Source organism: Panthera tigris, chromosome F2, assembly GCF_018350195.1.
Source record: "Panthera tigris isolate Pti1 chromosome F2, P.tigris_Pti1_mat1.1, whole genome shotgun sequence".
NCBI classification, from domain to species: Eukaryota; Metazoa; Chordata; class Mammalia; order Carnivora; family Felidae; genus Panthera; species Panthera tigris.
In genome coordinates, this window is record NC_056676.1 from 3,867,819 (window position 1) to 3,889,311 (window position 21,493).

Here is a 21,493-nt window from a genome sequence, read left to right on the forward strand (position 1 = left end):
CTATATAGTACAATTTCAATTGTGTGAGAACTTAACTACAGCCTGATATTAAGGAGAATGTATTATTTATGCAAATGTAGAAAGTAAAAACAAATGGAGTGCAACTTTAAAGTTCTATAAAAGGAAAAGCTAAATTATTCTCTGTTATAAAATCATCTGTTAGTGACAGAAATGCTTTTCAAAAATAAAACTCTTGCCTTATTTCGATGGTTTATTTATTTTCACAGCATTCCTTTAGCCGGTGGCCTTTATCACAATGGGAAATTATGGCCAATGCCTCACTGAGCTCTCTAAATTTTTAATAATTTGATTTCCTTCAGACGCTTCTTTTACATATGGAACTTATTGCCTCTTTCTTCTTCTCTGAAATTATGTAGGAGAAAAAAAAAACCCGCATGCCAGTGCAGCAATGAAATGAAAATGAATTATGAAATGTGTGATTTGATTTGATTGCTTCCATATTAATTTCAAATAGTATGTATTTTCTTACGCTACTAAGACATATACTGCCGATCACACACGAATCCTCTATGATCATGCTTTACCACGTCCTATTTGCAGAGTTATCCATATTCTCCATAGCAAAATATTCAATTACACCTCTGCTATAGTAATGTATATGTAAAGACACGTTCAAATAATGTATCAATTAGGGGTGCCTGGGTGGCTCAGTCGGTTAAGCGTCCGACTTCGGCTCAGTTCATGAGTTCGAGCCCTGCGTCGGGCCCTGTGCTGGCAGCTCAGAGCCTGGAGCCTGCTTCAGATTCTGTGTCTCCCTCTCTCTCTGCCCCTCCCTCACTCACAGTCTGTCTCTCTCTCTCAAAAATAAATAAACATTAAAATATATATTTTTTAAATGTATCAGTTAAACCCCCAGCCAGGGCCTATCGATAAACGCAAACCTGTAACTATTAACCAATCTTATTCTTTAGTGTATAATGATAGAAGACTTCTGATCTTTTCAACAAATCAGTCCAATGGAAGTTTCCCTTCTCCATAGATATTTATCGACAGAAGCTTTCCCGTCCCAAATCCCTGTGTATTACAACCGCTGACATACTCTCTTTGACTTTTCGTGGACCAATCAAGACGTGTGCTCATGTTCCAGCGGTTGCAAGTTCTTTTGTGACCGTGCCGTCATTGCAGATGTGCGAACACTTCATCTCACCGTCAAAGACGACTGTAGCAAATTGCCTGAGAAGTTGATTCGCCAATACAAAAGCAAACATTGACCATTTAATTAATACGGATTGATTTGCCTCATGGAAATCTTGGCAGTATGAGCTAATAATACATGCAGAGGAAGAAAGAAATTCGACTTCCTTTGCTATACATTCTGCCTTCACCTGTCGAGAGGAATGGCTTTTCTTACTTTGTACTATTTATACCCCAGGCTTTTTTCTTCCCTTCCTACTTTCTTGCCTCTGAACAGAGGTGGAAGGATTTATATCAACAGTTTAAGGTCAGTCCTCTGTAAATCCCCTTTTCTCTTAGTTCTTTAATTTAGTTTCTCGCCTTCCTGTGCTAATTGAAACCTGGCTCTCCTGTGGAGAATTGTTTGATCTTGTAGTTCTCCCCAACTTCCTAGACTTAAGAGGCAAGGCGAACGGCTCGCTCCCATTGCACTGTCCCTCTAATCTCTTCTCCATCTCTGTCTCTGTCTCTGTCTCTGTCTCTGTCTCCCCCCTCCCCCTGTTTCCACGGACATCCACTATCTCAGATCTCTGCTCATCCAGTGGTAATTTTAGTCCCTGGCTCATTACATCTCCACAATTAGTCCCTCAATACTTCTTTCCATATGAAAAAGGATACAGGACAGCGTCCTGGCCTTTCAGTTACTTGACCTGCTGTCATCCAATCACCTTGACATTCACGCTTTCTCAAAACTGTGCATCCTCGGTTGCCCCCTGCACCGTGCCATTGTGAGCACCTCCTGTGCGATGATAAATCCAAACATGTGGCTGGCACCCTCCACCCTTCCACCTTAGCCCTGCAGGCATCCCAAACTCCAACATGCTCCGCACGAACGGAGTCTTGGACTGTTTGATCCCATCCTTGCGTTTTACGCCCCTTACCCGACGTACATTCCACCAGTATTGTCATTGTCCATCAGTAAGTATTGTCATTTCCCCCAGTTATGTCTGTGTTCTCTCAAGGAGAAGAATCATTCACATTAAACCCAACCCTCCTTTTCCTCCATGACTGCTCTCATTTAGCTAAAGAGAGCTAAAGAAAATCAGACAGCCGTGGTGATGCCTCCCATGATGCCTGATCAGTGACCCCCAAGTGGGCTCAGTTCTCCCTCTTCTCGAGTCCCTTCTTTCCCTCCGTTTTCAGTGAATCTCCGCTGGCTCTTTCAACCTCCAAACCACTGCCGTCGGCCTCAGCATCAGAAGACAATTTTGCTTCCTGCTCCACTGAGAAAATTGAAGCAATCAGAGGAGAGCCATGCACATCTGCCCACTCCCTGCAGCCCTGCGGCACGGCTGCTCTCCAGGAGCCTTGCGCCAGGAGCTCTCCCCGCACCCCCTGCGGCCACCCAGCCCCACGGCCTTGGAACCCCCTTTCCCTCTCCGCCCAGGGTCTCTCAGGACCGCTCCGTTCTTTGTTGTCCTTCAGAGCAAAGCAACTTGAAAGAGAGGCCACGTTCACTGTCCCCAGGTAGCCTCGCCCATGTTCTCCGGGGTCCAACCCAACTGCAATTTGTCCCAAGGTCACCAAGCAGCGCTGTTTTGCTAGACCAGTGATGGATTCGGTCCTCCTGGCATTTGAGTGATCAGGGGCATTTGATCTCTTTTCACTGGTCTTTCAAGACATCACAACTGCAGGAGTGTTCTCCTATGCCTTGTTTTCTTCCCTTCTGTGTGCCCCCCCCCCACCAACACCTGCTGCTTCCAGACAGAGTGTGGGGCCTCTCCTCTCCTCTGTATACATCCATCTGGCTTCCAGGCCTGTGGTACCCATCATAAACAAACGGATGGAGATTCCACGCGATGAGACTCAACCACTCCCTTGAGTGCACAGCGGTGTATACACTTTGTCTCTTAATAAGCCCACAGTTACCGGTCTTACAGTGCGTGACACTGAGCTCCGCTCCTGCTTTTCCCTCCAAAGACGATTTTGTTTTTGAGCCTGTCCCATCTCACAGCGTTCATCCCCCTGCTTCCGTTCTTAAAGGTCAAAAACCTTGTATCATCCTTCACTTCAGTCTTTCTTTCACACCTGATGATGAAATTCTACTTTCCAAATATGGTCAGAGTCCAACAACCTCCTAAGACCTCCCCCGGGGCCCATCTTTGGTGGCCTCCGTCCTCTCTCCCGGCATCAGGGCAATAGCCTCCTTCCCGCCCCCCTGCCTCTTGCCTCCCTTCTCTTTCGGTCTGGTGCTCCAGCTCAGACGCAACTCGGACTCTGTCTCTCCTCTCCTCAGACCCTCCAAGGACTTACCATGTCACTCGGAGCAAAAGCCACAGCCCCCACAGTAGTCCTGAGGGCAGTTACTGCTAAGGGCACCTTGCACATCATCTCACCGTCAGTTCCCCTCTCCAAATTTCTCTGGCTTTCAAGGCCTCCCAAACCCCCCAGCCAAGCCCTGCATTTCAGCCTTTGCTTTGTTGGCTTCCCTGCCTTAGCTTTTCCCTCCAGACGTCCACATGGGAAGCTCTCTCAGTTCCCTCAAGCCTGTATTCGGATGGACCCCCTGTGAGACCTTCTGGCAACGTCATCCAAAATCTCTGCCCCTTGCCAGTTCTTCTCATGTTTCCCTTCCTTCATTTCTTTACCTTGTTTCCCTTAGGACCCCTTGCTCCTTGACTTAACATATATTTTATTTCTTATCTTTTTACTTTCTGCCATCCAAAGCGGAATCTAGTTACATTACTGCACCGTGTATTTAGTTCACGGCTGTATCTCCGATATTCGTAACAGGGGCTTGACTCGATACCTGTATTTTGTCTGCGTGTTGGGGAAGATGTTCAAGTTACCCATCGTCGGAAAAAGTCACCTTTATGTGCAGAAATTTTGGATGCTATCATATCTGATAAATCTCCTAGCCAAAACAACAAAACAAAACAAAAGAACTCTTGAGTTTTACTCCTTGATTGTGAATCAAGATGGCCTAGAATTATTTTAATCATCAAAGAAAAGTCAACCCACGATGCACAATGTACTTCAGGTAACGCTGACGCGTTGCCAGAAAATAGCCATCCTGTTTCCTATTAACATACTCAGCCTGGGCTGTTAGGTCTACCTGCTTTGTTGGGCTGACAAGGGTGTCTCTTTCTTCCTTTCCTGATTGCTACTCTCCAAAATACTTTGGCCCAGTCCCAAGCTGCTTAATTTCAGTGTCTTGAAAGGCAACTTTGTCGCCAACCCTTTGCAGTGACAAATCAGGGTAATTGCTATGGTTCCCCCATTTGAGGGGCTTTGGCTTCTCCAGTAATTGCTGGCTCAGCAGTGGTTTTCAGGGAAGCAGCTGCAAGAGGGAAAGGAGATGGTTTTTTACAGCTGATATAAAAATAACAATAGGTTCATTGGTAAACTCACAATCAACCACGCGCCCTTCTCCCAAAAGTGAAGATTACGTCTTTCTGCTTCTACCAGAGCACTCAGGGTACATGCAGCTCATTTCGTAACCTCTTTTTTCATTTAAAGCTCTCCTTGAGATTCATTTTATTAAGGTTTCTCTTAGATAAACAGTAACTCAGCAAAAGCCCCCACAAAAATAAGACCACCTGGTAAAGTATTTAGCAAACTGTAAGTAATTGACCTTACAATGGCGTTGGACCAAGGGATGATTTCCTAAAGGGGACAGACTTGGAAGCAGGCTGGCCTCCAGGTCATATAAAGGATGCCGTCAAATGAGAAGGGGAGTGAGCCAGTCCATGATGGTGCAACCTCAGAAGGATGCCTCTCCAAGAAGCAGCAGGTGTGGATACTGGGGGAAGTACATTGAGGTACACGGTGGTCACAGTGATGTATGATATGTACACTGACCACTGATATGGTCAGTGTAGGTGTGGTTTTGTTAGAAATCTCCTGGAAGCCTCATTCAAGGCAGACAGGAGGAATTGGTAGGTGCTGAGGTTGCCGTCTGAAAGCATAGGAGGCTGGTGGAATATAAAGACGATTGTATTTGGGAGCTATACATCTCCTCTCCCTTGATTTAGGTACTTGAGATTCATTGTGAAGTTCTGCAGGGTAAGATGCAGACACCTAGATGAGGGGACTACCAACTCAGGACTCCTTGGTAAATAATTTTTAAATTCTTTTTTTTTATTTTAACATTTTTTTAACATTTATTTATTTTTGAGACAGAGAGAGACAGAGCATGAACGGGGAAGGGTCAGAGAGAGAGGGAGACACAGAATCTGAAACAGGCTCCAGGCTCTGAGCCGTCAGCACAGAGCCCGACGTGGGGCTCGAACTCACAGACTGCGAGATCATGACCTGAGCCGAAGTCAGACGCTTAGCCAACTGAGCCACCCAGGCGCCCCAATAATTTTTAAATTCTTATTCTCTTGCCTTCTGTAGGTACTTTTGATTGCTAAGGCTTTGAGAAACATTTTTACTCCTAGATGCGTTTAGTCATAATATTTAAACTTCTGCTCATAAAGTGCACACACACATGTCAAGGGCTAGGAAAATGGTCTTTTGGGGGTAGAAACATGGTTGTTATATTGATTTTGGGCCAATGACTGCTAAATTCTTGTAACTCTGTGTTCCTCTATATAGCTGTATATCAACTACTGGCAAATCCGTATTTTGAATTTTGGTTGTAGTCATTCAGTTTTCATTTCCAGATACTCATTGTATTACTTTGGATTTTTCCAGTTACCTCCTATAATTTTTGAACTGGTCGTCTAAATTTCAAGTATATATATTGAGCAAAGTAGTTTGAGGTTCTGGGTCTGGTAGTTCCAAAATCTGAATCCCGTGTGTGTGTGTGTGTGTGTGTGTGTGTGTGTGTTTCCCCTGATTTATCCCCTGGTTTTCTGAATTGTATTTATTTTTGTCTCCTTTTATGGTTTCTAAATATTGGTTAAAAAGTAAATATTGCATATAAACATTACAGACATAATTTGAGCTTTGAGTGAGGTTATCTTCCTCCAGAGAGGACTTACTTTTATTACTGGCAAAATAGAATCAAAAGTATAGTTTATCTTATTTCAATCAGGATTGAGTGCTTATGAACGAGGCTCCAGTCTTGATGGGACTGGGCCCCGTATTCGTTTAATTTTACTCCTATGTTGTGGTATTCTGCTGATATTTTTCTTGGAAGGCTCTGAAACACATGTGTTACTTAAATCTTTGAACCTGCAGAAACCTACTGTTTTAGCCCCTCTGCAGTTGGTTGACAATGGACACAGGCCAGGGGCAAGTGGCCCTGAAGGAGACTCAAGTCCCTGAGTTTTTCCCTTCGACTAAAAGGCAGGCTGATTAGGTCTTTGTGCCATGGTAACATTGCAGTACCTTTTAAAATCTTTTTATTCTCCTTTTAAATATTTTTTGCCTGTTGTATTCCAGTGGTCCCAGGAAGTAGATTTGGTCCTCAACAAGCTTCCTTACCATTGTTCTATTAGGAAATACCTGTTAACTGAGAATGCATCTTTCTCTCTCTATCTCTTTCTCTCTCTCTCTCTCTCTCTCTTTCAAGTACTAGAATACTTTCATCATGGTTTCATCCATCATCATAAGTAACAGGCTCTGTTCTCAATAATACACAGACTTACCAGTTGTTGGGTCTACTCCCTGATTTAGAGATAAGTATGCCCAAAATTAAGATAGCTTTCACATCAGATAAGGGGTTTGTTAATACACAGAATGCTGGGTCCCAACCCCAAAATTTCTGATTCAGTGGGACTGGGATAGGACATGAGAATTTGCATTTCCAGTAAGCTCCCAGATGATACTGATGCTGAGGGACCAAGGACGCCTCTATCACAAGGAGATCAGATGAGCAAGCTGCTCATTTTCACTTAGGCTGAGAAAGGGTTAGAGACAAATCTGCGGCCTTATGTTCGTAAATGTAACGGATTTAATGTGCTATAGTTATTTTGCTGCGAGAATATACTATTTGCCTCAGTTTTATTATTCATTATGAGCATGTTGTTACCTACTATATTTTATCTTCTTAAATGCCTTCCTTTCCCTTCCCTTTCACTCCCCCCAAAATACTGGGAATACATATTGTCAACCTTAAATAATACAAACGGCAATGTAATTAAACAAAGATAAGTTTATTTAAGAACAGCAGGAGAATTGCAATTTAGGACAAGCGAACTATGGCAAACCATAAGCAAGTCCTAAGAGACGGGGGAGGAGGGGAGGCTAGCTTTTATTAGGTGCTGGGACAAAACTGGGGAGGGTTGTGTTAAATAAGAATAAGTTTGAGGTGGTGGCTGTTGCTAAGGCATGTGGAATCTTGTTCCTGCTGGTCACATAGATTAAGGTGGGTCACATGTGCATGAGCGCTCTCCTTTCATGGCTTCCTGACTCTATGTTAAGTGAGGTTTCCTTATTCAATTTTATGTTTCCTCTGTTTGGTCCAGATATTTCTCTGAAGGCATCATTTATAAAGCATCAAGTTGAGGTATTTTTGTCTATATTTGTCCCTCAGTGCTGGGAAAAATCTTTCCCAGGAGTCATGTCCCCGTGTTGGAGGAGGGAGGAAAGAATAATAATGACCAGAAATCATAAATGTCAATTCAGGTGCAGCAAGTGGTGTTGGCCATGGGATAGACTATTGCTCAGCTAAAGGATAATCAAAGATTATCTAATTATCAAAAAAAAAAAAATTGGACAAAGTCTAAGGATCTTTGCGGGAGCAGCTCTTGTCTTAGAAGATTCTGTAATATCTTTTTAAGAGTTAAGGAGAGGTTTAAGATCGTATCCTCATTTACATTTACTCCTTCTCAGGGAAGTATGGCCACAAAGGAAGTGAGTCTTAAATCATGAAGTCTCTTGGTAATTCCTTTCTAACTCAATGATCTAAATGCAGGGGAGTCGGTCAATGAAGTATCTTGTTTGTGGAAATTAGGGTCACTGATAACCTAACCAGCTCTCCAGGCACCTGAAGTCCCAAGGAGAGTGATGAGCACCACACAGATAAATCCCGTCAGGGTACCAATCACTTCTCTGAGGTGGCACTGTTAATGGACAGATGGGAGTTTTTGATGACGAATCTGGCAGTCTGAAAGGCAAAGGTTACCCTATTTAGTAATGGCTTGGGAGAAACAAATGATGGCATTATCTTCCCAGATCAATGCCAGGGTAAAGGAAAGGGGGGAAAAAAAGGAAGAAAAGATTTCAAATTCAATTAAAGTAAGACATTTCGATCTGGTGTTTGGAGGAAGCAGTCTACCTGGGTTTCAGCTACTTCTCTTCCGTCAGTTTGACTGAGACGTCTCCAACGGTTACATAGGACCAGATGTCAGATGGAAACTTCTTTAGCTGTGAGATGCATATCCAAGGTTTAAGGACCTTAAGTTTGCCTCTCATCTGTGTAATGAGAAGGACATGGTATAATCTCTTCCGAAGATATTCAAGAGCACTCTTTGTTCTTAGTGATTCCAAATTAGTGGAAGAAAATTGGAAACGTGAATTTGGAAACTCATAGCCAGATTTTTGAGGAAAAGCAGGATCCAGTCCAATTTGCAGGTATATTAACAGAACCTCAAAGACAATGAACAGGATTAGAATCTAATACAGACTAAGGTATAAACATAATTTCTTCTCTCCATAATTATTATTACTTTAAAAAATAAGGCTGATTTGTTTGCATTAAACTTTGTCTTATTATTTACATAAATGCAGCAAGAATAATGATTGACCATATAAGCTCTTTTTCAAGACTGCTTTGCTGGAACAGTTTGCTTCGATGTAAGCAAATTACCACGTCGATTTTTTCCAAGGGGCTTTATTGGCTGTGAAAAGTCAACCTTAGTTCCTCAAAACTGTCTGGTCATATCTGACTGTATGCACATCTCTCTCAAATATGATATTCCAGTCAAAGACTTGGTAATATAACCAACATTTTTAATTGTGTTCTCTTACAAGGAGAATAGAATAGATTCTTATTGAACTTATGCCAATACCTATATTGTTATGTATAAATTGTTTTTTATAAATATGAGAATACTCACTAAAAGTTGCTGAATTTTAGAGAGAACAGGTAGGGAGAAAAAAAGTGTTATATCTTTGTTCATAATGGTATAACTTACAAGATTGTAGCTTAAGAATAGAAAGAATAAAGTTTCCTAAAATCTGGAAAAGAAAACTATTAGAGAACCAGCGATGTTTTAAACAGGAGGTCCTAAAAAATGTAATCATCTTCCTCAGTTAATTCAGTCCCATGTAATTTATTCTTTTTCTGTTTGAATCCAGTTTTTCCACCAGATCTGGAAATTTTTACCCAGTTAAGTGTTATGACTTTAAAATTACCATAAAACACTACTTGTCAAAAGCCATTTCCTTGAATCTTCTTAAAGATGCAATACTTTTGCAGGAACATTTTTTGTGAAAGTATCAGAATAAAGCAATAACTGTCTGTAAATGACAAAAGACTTAAAAATGGCATGGTTAAAAAGTTCCAATGAAAATTCATTCTAATGCAATTGACAAGGAAATTTGGTTATCTTCGTGAAATTCATTTTAAGATAATAACTAGAATTACAAGTGTTAACATTACATTAGGACATAACAGATCTTTAGGAATTTCTTATAGTTACTGGGACATTTATATCAATAACATGTATCCACACTAACATAAGGAAATAGGGCTAGAATCACCTATTTCACAATCCTTAACATGTAAGTTAACATGCCAAATAAGCCTAATTAGTTCAGTATCTCCCTTTTTATAAGGCAAGAGAACAAATCTTTTGAGATGGCACAGGGATCCCTGAAAAAAAAAAAAAAAACAAAGGTAGTTCAAGGCGAAAAGGACGATTATTTAGAATATGAATTTGGAGGCAGTTTGTCAACAATATCAAAATGTTTGCACACTTGGTCAAACGCGATTAGGTCTCCGTGAGACAATACTTAGCTATTTATTTAGCCAAAATGGCAATTGAAGACTTCATAAGCAAACACAGAAAGTTAAATCCTTGTAAAAAGCCTTCGTTTTTTTAAAACTGAACAGACTTAGTTTTTTTTTCCCCACAAGTCATCAGTGACCTGATAAAGACAAATTATAGGATCTTTGTTTTTCTAGGGAGATTGCATTAAAGGTAAAGAAAAACCTTTGTTTACAATGTTTTATTAAGAGCAGACCAATAAAGTAAGAAAACATTGTCCTTTTTTTTTTTTTTAATGTCTTATTTATTTCTTAGAGAGTGAGTGCAAGCAGCAGTGGGGCAGAGAGACAGGAAGACAGGGGATCCGAAGCTGGCTCTGTGCTGACAGCAGTGAGACCCATGCGGGGCTTGAAGTCAGGAACCGCGAGGCCATGGCCTGAGCCAAAGTTGGACACTCAACCTACTGAGCCACTTATGTGCCCAGAAAACATTTGCCTTTTAACAGAGAAAAATATAACTGTAATTTTGCACCAGCGTACCTTTTTAAAATTAAACTTTTAATTTTAATTCCAGGATAGTTAGCATATAGCATTATATTAGTTTCAGTGTACAATATAGTGATTCAGCAATTCTCTACATCATCTTCAGTGCTCATAATGATAAGTGCACTCTTAATGCCGTTCCCTTCTTTCACCCATGCCCTTCCCGCCTCCCCTCTGATATGCTTCATTTTAAATGAGTACCCTCAGTGAAAGTTATTATCTTACAACAAGAACATATTTTACTTGAAGCATACTTCAGAATACATGGTTCTAAAACATATATTTTAAATATATTTTAAATATATTTGTATAAATAAATATATGTATATTGAAAACATTCCATCCACAAAAAAATAGAGTACACATTTTCTTCAGGTACACACAGAAGAATCCCCTGGATAAACCACATAAAAAGAGACATAAAAATATTCCGAATGTGAGAGGACTGAAATTATACCAAGTGTATTTTCCAACCACAATAGTACAAATCGAAAGATCAACAATTAAAAAACCTGGAAAATCCACAGTGTAAATATTACATATTTAATATGTTAATATTGAACAACACGCTACTTACTGCACAAGCAACGGGCCGAGTAAGAAATCAAATGGCAAATCAAAGTATGTGTCAAAACAAAGAAAAAGAAAACACATTATTTCAAAACCTATAGGACATAGCAAAAGCAGATGTTAGAGTGAAATTTATGCTATAAATGCTTGTATTAAGAAAAAAAGTTAAAGAACTTAACATTACACCACAAGGAACTGGAAAAAAAGAAGAAATTTAGCTGAAATTTAGTAAGGGAAAGAAATAACAAAGAAAAATCAAAAATAAATAAACTAGAGACCAGAATAAACAACAACATAACATTGAAAGTAATGACCAGTTTTCCCCCCAAAATAAACAAAATTGGCAATGTTTTAACTACATTAGGAAAAAAAGAGAGAAGATCCAAATGTCAAAATGAGAAATGGAAGAGAAAACAATGAAATAGATAACCACAGAAATACATAGGGTGATAATAGGTTATTATAGACAAGTATATACTAACAAATCAGATAACCTAGGGGAAAAAAAAAAACAGTGAATTCCAATACCGAATCTTGAATCCAAGAAATAGGAAACCTTCTTCGACCAATAACAGGAATGAAAGTTGAATTAGGAATCAAAACTCTCCCAACACAGAAAAGCCCAAGACCACATGGCTTCATTGGTGAAACATTAACAAACATTAACAAAATAATAATAATTTATGGCAATCTTTATTAAAACCTTACAAATAATGGAATAGAAGGAACACATTCAAAATCATTCCATGAGGCCAGAACTACACTGATACCAAAGCAGGACAAAAACAAAACAAGAACAAAAAAGTATAGTTTGGTATAAGTGTTTCTACTCTGACTTTCTTTTGACATCCATTTGCGTGATAAATGTTTTTCCACCCCCTCACTTTCAATCTGCAGGTGTCTTTAGGTCTGAAATGAGTTTCTTGTGGGCAGCATGTAGATGGGTCTTGTTTTTTTATCCATTCTGACACCCTATTGATTGGAGCATCTAGTCTAATTACATTCAAAGTAATTATTGATAGATATCTATTTATTGCCATTTTATTACTTGTTTTGCCACTGTTTTTTGGAGATTTTCCCTGACCTTTTCTTGTCTGTGTCACTTTTGGTCCCTTGTTTGCACTCAAAGAATCCCCTTTCATATTTCTCGCAGGGCTGGTTTAGTGGTCATGAACTCCTTGAGTCTTTGGGAAACGCTCTCTCCTTCTATTCTGAATGATACCTTGCTGGATAGGGTCCTCTTGGCTGCAGATTTTTTCCCATTCAGCACTTTGAATACATCATGCCCCTCCCTTCTGGCTTGCCAAATTTCAGTTGAGAAATGTTCAGCTAGCCTTCTGGATTTTCCTTTGTAAGTCAGAAACTTCTTTTCTTTTGCTACTTTGAAGATTTTTTCTTTTTCACTGTATTTTGCAGATTTAATGACAATATGTCTTAGTGTTGGCCTGCTTTTTTTGATTTTGATGGGAGTACCCTGTGCCTTGTGGATCTTGATGTCTGTTTCCTTCCTCCCCAGGTTAGGGAAGATTTCTGCTATTATTTCTTGAAATAAATTTTCTGCCGCCCACCCCCCCCCGCCCTTCTTCTTTTGGGATTCCCGTAATACTAATGTTATTATATTTGATGGAGTCATTGGGTTCCGTAAGTCTATTCTTGTGTTGCATAATTTTCTTTCTTTCTTTTGTTTAGCTTCATTGTTTTCCATGATTTTGTCTTCTAGGCCACTAATTTGTTCCTCTGCTTCTTCCAGCTTGCTGTTCATTGCATTAAGCCTGTTTCCAATATTGTTTATTGCACTCTTCATCTCTGATTGATTCTTTTTCACTTTTTTATCTCTGTGGTAAGGACCTCCCTGCCCACCCCAGGTTGTTTGCCTGCCTTCTCTTCAGGAATAGGGCAGTGCCCTCTGAGCTCTACTGAAGCCAAGCCTAATGACCTTTAAAATTCCAGGCTTGGGGCACCTGGGTGGCTCAGTTGTTTAAGTGTCTGACTCTTGATTTCGGCTCAGGTCATGATCTCAGGGTTTGTGAGTTTGAGCCCTGCATCGGGTGCTGCTCTGACAGTGCGGAACCTGCTTGGGATTCTCTCCCTCCGTTCTCTCTGCCCCTCTGCTGCTCACTCTCTCTCTCTCTCAAATTTAAAAAAATAAATAAATAAATAAAATTCCAGCCTTGAAGGGGCACCTTGATGGCTCGGTCGTTTAAGTGTTAGACTCTTGATTTTGGCATTGATCTTGGGATCAAGTCCTACACTGGGCTCTGCTGAGCAAGGAGTCTGCTTGGGATTCTCTCTCCCTCTCTCTCTGCCCTCCCCTACTCATGCTCACTCTATAAACTTAAAAAAAAATAAATGAAATGAAATGAAATGAAATGAAATGAAATGAAATGAAATAATAAAACAACATTCCAAGGGTTAATCCCTGCTAGTTAGTTGCAAGAACACATGACATTCAGCCCCTCGTGTTTTCTAAGTCTTGGCTTTGAGGAAAATTCTGTGTTCCCCTGTATGCGTCTCTGTCTTTCGTCCTTTTCTGAGACTATGGCTCCCTCTCCTCCGTGGCAAACGTGATCCATTTCTCCCCTAACCCACATCTCCACATTTCCTACCTTCTTTGATGTAGTCTCTTGTCTCCCTTTGGGTATGGGGTTTGTTCTGTCAGTCTTAATGTGGATTTCTGGGGTACTTAGGATGATTTAATAGTTATCTAGTGGTGTTTGTGGGAGGAGACAAGCCCAGCGTCCTCTTACTTTGCTGCCTTCTTGGAGACAACCTGCACCAGTGAACTTTTGATACTAAAACTCATTTTAAAATAAATTCATTTTAATTCTAGCCAATTTGACCACACACTAAAATTCTTTTTCAAAGATTCCCTTTCCACACACATTCTACAACTTTCTTTTTTTACATTCAGATTTAATCCTGTATTTTCCCTCTTTAAATAACCAGCCTCAATTTAGCACAAAATTACTTTCTCTTCCCTCAACAAGAATGTATTTCCATCCCTCATGCTTTCTTTTGCCAAAAGCATACATCCTACTTTTCTTGCATACGGAGATGCTTCCCTTGTTATTTCTACTAGCTTTAATGACATTATTGATTAGAATTCTTAACTTTAGGAACTTTAAGAAATAAACAATTATGAACTATCTTTTACATTAGCATCGTGTGAAAATATAAATACTTTTAATGATTTCTAGAAACATGCTTTTTTTGATAGAAAATTTATCAGCATGGCATAATGCATGTTTACTAATAGACTCAAATATCTTTAGTTTCTCTAAGGGACTCTGTACTGACAGTGTGGAGCCTGCTTGGGATTCTCCCTCTCACTCTGCCCCTCCCCTGCTCATGTTCTCTGTCTTTTTCAAAATAAACAAATAGCTTAAAAAATCCTTTAAAAAATAAAAATAAATGAATATTCATTGAATTTAAATTATCATTTAACTTGACTTTGAGATTTCAAGGTATATTAAAAAGTTGGGGAAACTATTTTAAAAGTTCACCTAAAAACTTTTTACCCTACTTACATCTGTTTAATATACGTGTTAATAACACTTATGTTTAGATTACCCACAAAAATTTCATGAGAAATTTGACAAAGTCATTCATTGTTCCAAGCTGTTTTTCTTACTGACAAATTTTTTGACAGGTAACACAACCTAGGTAGAATAGAACTTGTCTGCAATATATATCATTGTTGGTGTGCTGAATACATGCCTATTTTAATTAAAGCAAATTTAAACTAGCTTTTATTTGTCAAAGACTGTGCCAAATCATGTGACCCTGAAAAGCATTTGGTTTAGTTTCTATTATATTTTGAGATTTTTTATGAATATTAATTCATATAGGTGCTTATTTCTTTAAATCAATTAAATAGAGATCATTTACAAATCAATTTTAGAATACGATCCAGCAGTAGAAAATACCATACATCTACAATACACATTTATAGACGCACTTAAGCATACAGACGGATATAAACAGGAGTCTTACAGTTTCCATTTTACCAGTTGTAATAGAAGTTGTTTCTAGGTTGTTTTTCTGGTAAATGAGGCTGCCCATTCATTCCATTGGCTAAAACAAAGTTTAAATGATTTTTTATCTTTTGTTTTCCTTCTGGTAAGAATTACTTCCCAGAAGTTTGTACTTTTAACATTTACATCTCAAACACACAGGGAAGAATGCAAGTGATAAGCCTTTTAAGATAAGCAGGGATGTTTTGGGATTTATAGAAATGAATAGGTGAACTTTTGACTGCCTCTAGAATTGCATTCCTAGTTTTGCAAAGATTTGAAAGATAAGGGCAGTTGATTTCAATTCATCAAATAATTGGTTTGCAACTTAAATAACACAGTAAGTTAATTCACCCATCCAACTGTAGTATCTTCAATTTGTTTAGGGGAGAAGGTCAAAAAAAAAAAAAAAAAGAAAAGAAAAGAAAATTCTTACCAGGTTCTGAATACGAGCTATGGTCACAGATTCAGTCAGACTGGTGGTCTCCCATCTTATTTTCTCTTTGTCTAATTGCTATTCTCAGGAGGTAATCCATTTACAAAAATTTTTGAGGATCCTCTCTGGACAGTGTTTTCAAAATATGGTTCTAGAACTAGACATCCATATGCCAAAAAAAAAAAAAAAAAAAAAAAAAAATCATGACATAGACCATACACCCTTCACAAAATTTAACTCAAACTGGACTACAGACCTAAATGTAAAATCCAAAACTATAAAACTTCCAGAAGATAACAGGAGAAACATCTAGATGACCTTGACTATGTTGATGACATTTCAGAGGTGACACCAAAGATTCTTTCCAGGATCTAGGAAAGAAACCATTGCTAACATGGAATTCATTAAAAGCAAAAATATTTACCTTGCAAAAGACCATATCAATAGAATAAGACAAGCCACATATTGGGAGAAAATATTTGCACAACGTATCTAATAAAGGACCATTATCTAAAATATACAAAGAACTCTTGAAACTCAGCAATAAAAAAACAATCCAAGTAGGGGCGCCTGGATGGCTCAGTTGGTTTAGGGTCCGACTTCGACTCAGCTCATGGCCTCACAGTGTGTGAGTTTGAGTCCTGCATCAGGCTCTGTGTTGATAGTGCAGAAAACAACCCAATTGAGAAATGGGCCAAAGACGGTAATAGATACCTCACCAAAGAAGATATACAGAAGGCAAATAAACATATGAAAAGATGCTCCCCATTACATGTCATCAGCAGAATGAAAAGATAAAAGAATAATATACCAGTACACACTTACTCCAATGGCCAAACCCCCTGAACTGACAATGCCAAATGCTGGCAAGGATGCGGAGAAGCAAGAACTCTGCATTGCTGGTGAGAGTAAAACATGGGGTAGCCACTTTGAAAGATAGTTTTGCCGTTTCTTACGAAACAAAATATACTTTTACCATACATTTCAGCTGCCACACTCCTTGGTATATACCTGAATGAGTTGAAAACCTATGTCCAGGGGCGCCTGGGTGGCTCAGTCAGTTAAGCGTCCGACTTCGGCTCAGGTCATGATCTCACAGTTTGTGAGTTCGAGCCCCGCATCAGGCTCTGTGCTGATGGCTCGGAGCCTGGAGCCTGCAGCCTGCTCCACATTCTGTGTCTCCCTCTCTCTCTGCCCCTTCCCTGCTCATGCTCTGTCTCTCTCTGTCTCAAAAATAAATAAACATTTAAAAAAATTTTGAAAACCTATGTACAGATAAAAACTTGCAAATTGATGTTTATAGTACCTTTGTTCGTATTGCCAAAACTTGGAAGCAGCCGTGATGACTTTGTGGATGAGTGGGTAAATAAACTGTAGTGTATCCCAAGAATGGAATATCACTCAACACTGAAAAGAAATGAGGTGTCAAGCCATGAAAGGACATGGAGGAACCATAAATATACGTTAAAAAGTGAAGACAATCAATCTAAAAAGGCTACATACTGTATGATCCTAAAGATATGACATTCTAGAAAAGGTAAAATAATGTAGGCAGTAAAAAAATCAGTAATTTCCAGGGTTTGGGGAGGAGGGATGAATCAGCAGAGCACAGAGGGTTTTTAAGACAGTGAAACGATTCTGTATGATACTATAATGGTAGATATGTGTCATTAAACATTTGTTATACCTATAGAATATGCAACACCAAGAGCGAGCCATAATGGACACATGGACTCTGGCTGATAATGACGTATCAATTGTTCATCAGTTGTAACAAATGTATCACACTTGTGGGTGACGTTGATAGTGGGAGAGGTGCACCGCGTCTATGGGAAATCTCTACCTTCCACTCAATTATGTTAAATGGCCCTAAAAATTAAAGTATTTAAAAGAGGAGAAATAATGTAAAATAAAATAAGTTTTAAAATAATAAAAATTTTAAAAATAAAATGTTGCTGTGCAGTGCAAGCTTTACATATTAGGTGTGTTTTCAGCTAATTACACACGCCATTTAAAATAAGCAAGTTTATGCAAATCAAAACCACAATGAGCTATCACCTTAACACCTGTTAGAATGGCTATCATCCAAAAGACAAGAGATAACAAGAGCTAATGAGAATGTGGAGAGAAGGATATACTTGTCTACTTTGGGTGGGAGTGCAAATTGGTGCAGCCATTGTGGAAAACAGTATGGAGGCTCCTCAAAAAATTAAAAATAGAGCTTCCATATGATCTAGCAATCCCACTTTTGGGGGTATACACAAAGGAGATGGAAATAGGGCCTCCAAGAGATATCTGCAACTCCCATGTTCATTGTAGCATTATTCACTGTAGTCAATATATGGAAACAAAGTGTCCATTAACAGATGAACGGATAAAGGAGATGTGAGACATATATTCATCGTTGAGAAAGAAGAAAATCCTGTTTGACAACATGGATGGAACTTGAGGGCATCCCGTTAAGTGAAAGAAGCCAGGCAGAGAAAGATGACTACTTCATAGTGTCACTTATATGTGAAAAAAAAAAAGTCAAACTCATAGAAATAGAGAGTAGAAAAATGATTGCCAGGGGCTAGAGGAACTGGGGAGAGGTTGGTATAAAGGTGCAAATGTTCATCTAGACACCCCCCCCCGCCCAGGGTCTGAGGATCGAATGTATAACATGGTGACGTTAAGTAACACTGTATTGTGTAACTGAAATTTGCTGAGAGTAGAACTTAAGTGTTCTTATCTATTTAAATAAAATACACACATATACGAGGTGATGGATGTATCAACGAGATGGGAGAACTCCTTTCACAGTATATGTGTTCATCAAATCATCGCAATGTGCAACTTTAAATATCTTATAATTTTATTTGCTGATTTATACCTCAATAAAGCTGAAAAATAGGCAAGCTTCTAAAATCTTTATCTTCTAATTATACATATGGAAGTCCTCCTGTCATTTCATATGCAAGGAAAACCATTCCCTTTTAATTATCCTTGCTTCTAAAATATCCCCTTTGAAATACTCATGCCTATATTGTCCATTTGGGTTTTTAAATTTTTTTAAAGATTAAGTGATACAGTTTTTCTTTAGAATTATCATTTGCTGTGACATGTGTGGGAAGCATTTACTAAAAATGCCTAGGTCTCCTCAACCTTATAATTATTTCACAAGAGTCCTGGTAATGATGAAAATCAAAAAGCGCCTTAGAAATCTCTGCACAATTAAGAACTTTGCTTCCTTGTTTTGGAACAGAAGATGATAAGGGCAATCCTTGGCCTGGAGAGCAAGCATTCCCTGGAAGAAATCCCCCTTACAGCTCTGATAATCCCATTTTTATTAGCTATATCCTGAGCTCTTCGCCCAAGGCTACACTCAGTTCAAAATAATAAAATTGTATTCATTGATATTTCTTGAAAAATACCAGTATCTCCTTCCTAATATTTCAGCTTCCAGCAAATTATAGAGGCAGGAAGAGACAACAAACTCAAATTTCATAGCCTTAAGAAGCTGAAATATTTCCTTTTCATGGTTATGTATACCACTCGATTCTTTTTTCTTCTGCCAATACGGAGAAGTCATAAGCCTACAGAAACTATACGTTTTATCAACATGAGTTTAAATGAAAGACTCTGACCTAATTGTGAAATGAAGTAACGATTGAAGGTGATATAATCTGTAATAATTAAAATTCTATCCCATTGCAGTGGCCCAATAATGACAGTGCAATTTAAACCGTATTTATCAGAATACTTTCTTCCTAGAATACTCACAAAACTCTGTTATTTTAAGGTTGTTATAAAGCTATTACTAAGAATACACATAGCGTGCTGTTTTAGATGAGTTTTTGTAAAACATAATGCATGTAAGGAAAGCTCGTACGTAAGTCAGAGATGTGCATCTTGATTATTCAAAAGCCGAACCCCTGCGTAACCACATTCTAGGTCAAGAAAAGCAGATGGCTAGCAACTCACATTTTCTCCCCAGGTTGCATTCTCCCAGTAACAACTAGCTTGTTGTCTTCTAACGTAACCATTATCCTGACAATTATGGTGGTGATTGTCTTGCTTCACTCTAGTACTTTTTTTGTTTTCCCAACCAGAAATGCGTTCCAAAAGACTCGTTTATCTGAAACAAACTACTTGTATGTGTTATTCCACGTCTCCTTCCTTCAATTGGCATTATGTTCTGTGAGATTCATTCATGTTGTTCCGGATAGCTCTAATTTACAAATTTGCCTGCTGTATTTATTTTACCATAAATTATTGCTAGTTTCATCTATGAGATATTTTGAGGATACACAGTTTATTAATATTTCAAACTATTGATACATAGTTGGGACTAAGAAGAAGAACCTGCGTGAATATTCTTATACATGCACCTCAGTGCACATGTATGCACAACTGTGTTGAGTTGATGTTAGAAGTGGAGAATCAAACTTACCAGATTTACACAAGCTTTTACATTACTGCATGTCCTCAAGAAAATGTGTCTCTTCCTGTCTTTTTAACTGTATCCAGTTTGGGGGATACACAGGAAAGGCGTAGTGTTTTAAAATTGTATTTCTTGTAGTTTAATGGCTTTAGGGCCTTTAATTCATTTTGAGTTGAGTTGAGTTTAATAAATTTTTGCATATGGTGTGAGATAAGGATCTAAAATGATTCTCTTGCATGTGATTATCTAGTTTTCCCGAGCCGTTATACATCCCCCATTGTGTTCTTGATCTTTGTTGGAGATCAGCTGACCCTAAATGCATAAATGTATTTCTGGGCTCTCTCTTCTGTTCATTAGTTTTATCTGTCAGTTTTGACGCCAGTATCTTACTGTTTTGGTTACTTTGTTTTGTAATTTTTTTTAATGTTTATTTATTTTTGAGAGAGACAGAGACAGAATGTGAGTGGGTTAAGGGCAGAGTGAGAGGGAGACACAGAATCCGAAGTAGGCCTCAGGCTCCGAGCTGTCAGCAAAGAGCCCGATGCGGGGCTCAAACTCACAAGCTGTGAGATCATGACCTAGGCCGAAGTCAGATGCTCAACCGACTGAGCCACCTAGGCGCCCCTTGTTTTGTAATATTTTTTGAAAGCATGAAGTAAAATGTCTCTAGCTTTGTTCTTCTTGCTCAATATTGTTTTGGTTATTCAGTCTTTTGTAGTACCATATGAATTTTAAGATATTTTTTTCTATTTCCATAAGGAATGGCTTTGGGACTTTATAGGGATGATATTACATCTGGAGGTCAATTTGGATATTAGGAATATTTGTTTAAACTAATTCTTCTAAAAAATAATAATAATTCTTCTAAGATATGAGCATGGGAAGTCTATTTCTCTGTGTTTTATTTCTCTCTGTAAGTGAGCTGATTGTTTGGAATTAGCCTCTAGGCTGGACGTGGCTAGGCTTGGGTCCAGGAGGAAATTCTGGCTCTGGCCGGCTCCACATGATTCCATCTTGGGTATGCTTTCTTCATGGCAATGGCAGAAGCACAAGATACTAACTCCAACTTACTTTTGTCATGTGCATTAATATCACATTAGTCACGACAGATCTCATGGCAAAAAAGAAAAAAAAGAAGTCTAAGAGTAGGAAAGAACATTCTGTCAACCATAAAACCAAAGTAAATGACATGATCTGGGAAATATATCCTCCCAGATATGTCTACCACATAAAGTTGTGGTAAGAGGTAAATGAAATGACGTATGTGTATACATTGTCAGGAATATAAAACTCATTGAATAAATGCTTATGTATATGTTTGAGCTTCAGAACAATCAAATGATTGGAGGAGGAGTGGCTTATCTCCCATGATTTCTTTTTGGAAATTGATCCACCAATATTTAAGATCTAAAGACCAAAGAGCTGTTGTCATTGCCATTTGATATATGAATAATGTTTGAATAATCTATGTTCATCTTAGATTGGTGACTAAA

At 38.7% G+C, this 21,493-nt stretch overlaps 1 protein-coding gene across 2 annotated transcripts in view; it reads left to right on the forward strand.

The window, feature by feature from the left end:
* The window catches only part of SNTG1 (syntrophin gamma 1), a 564,850-nt gene that overhangs the window by 459,670 nt on the left and 83,687 nt on the right, over positions 1-21,493 (forward strand). The window lies entirely within an intron of this gene.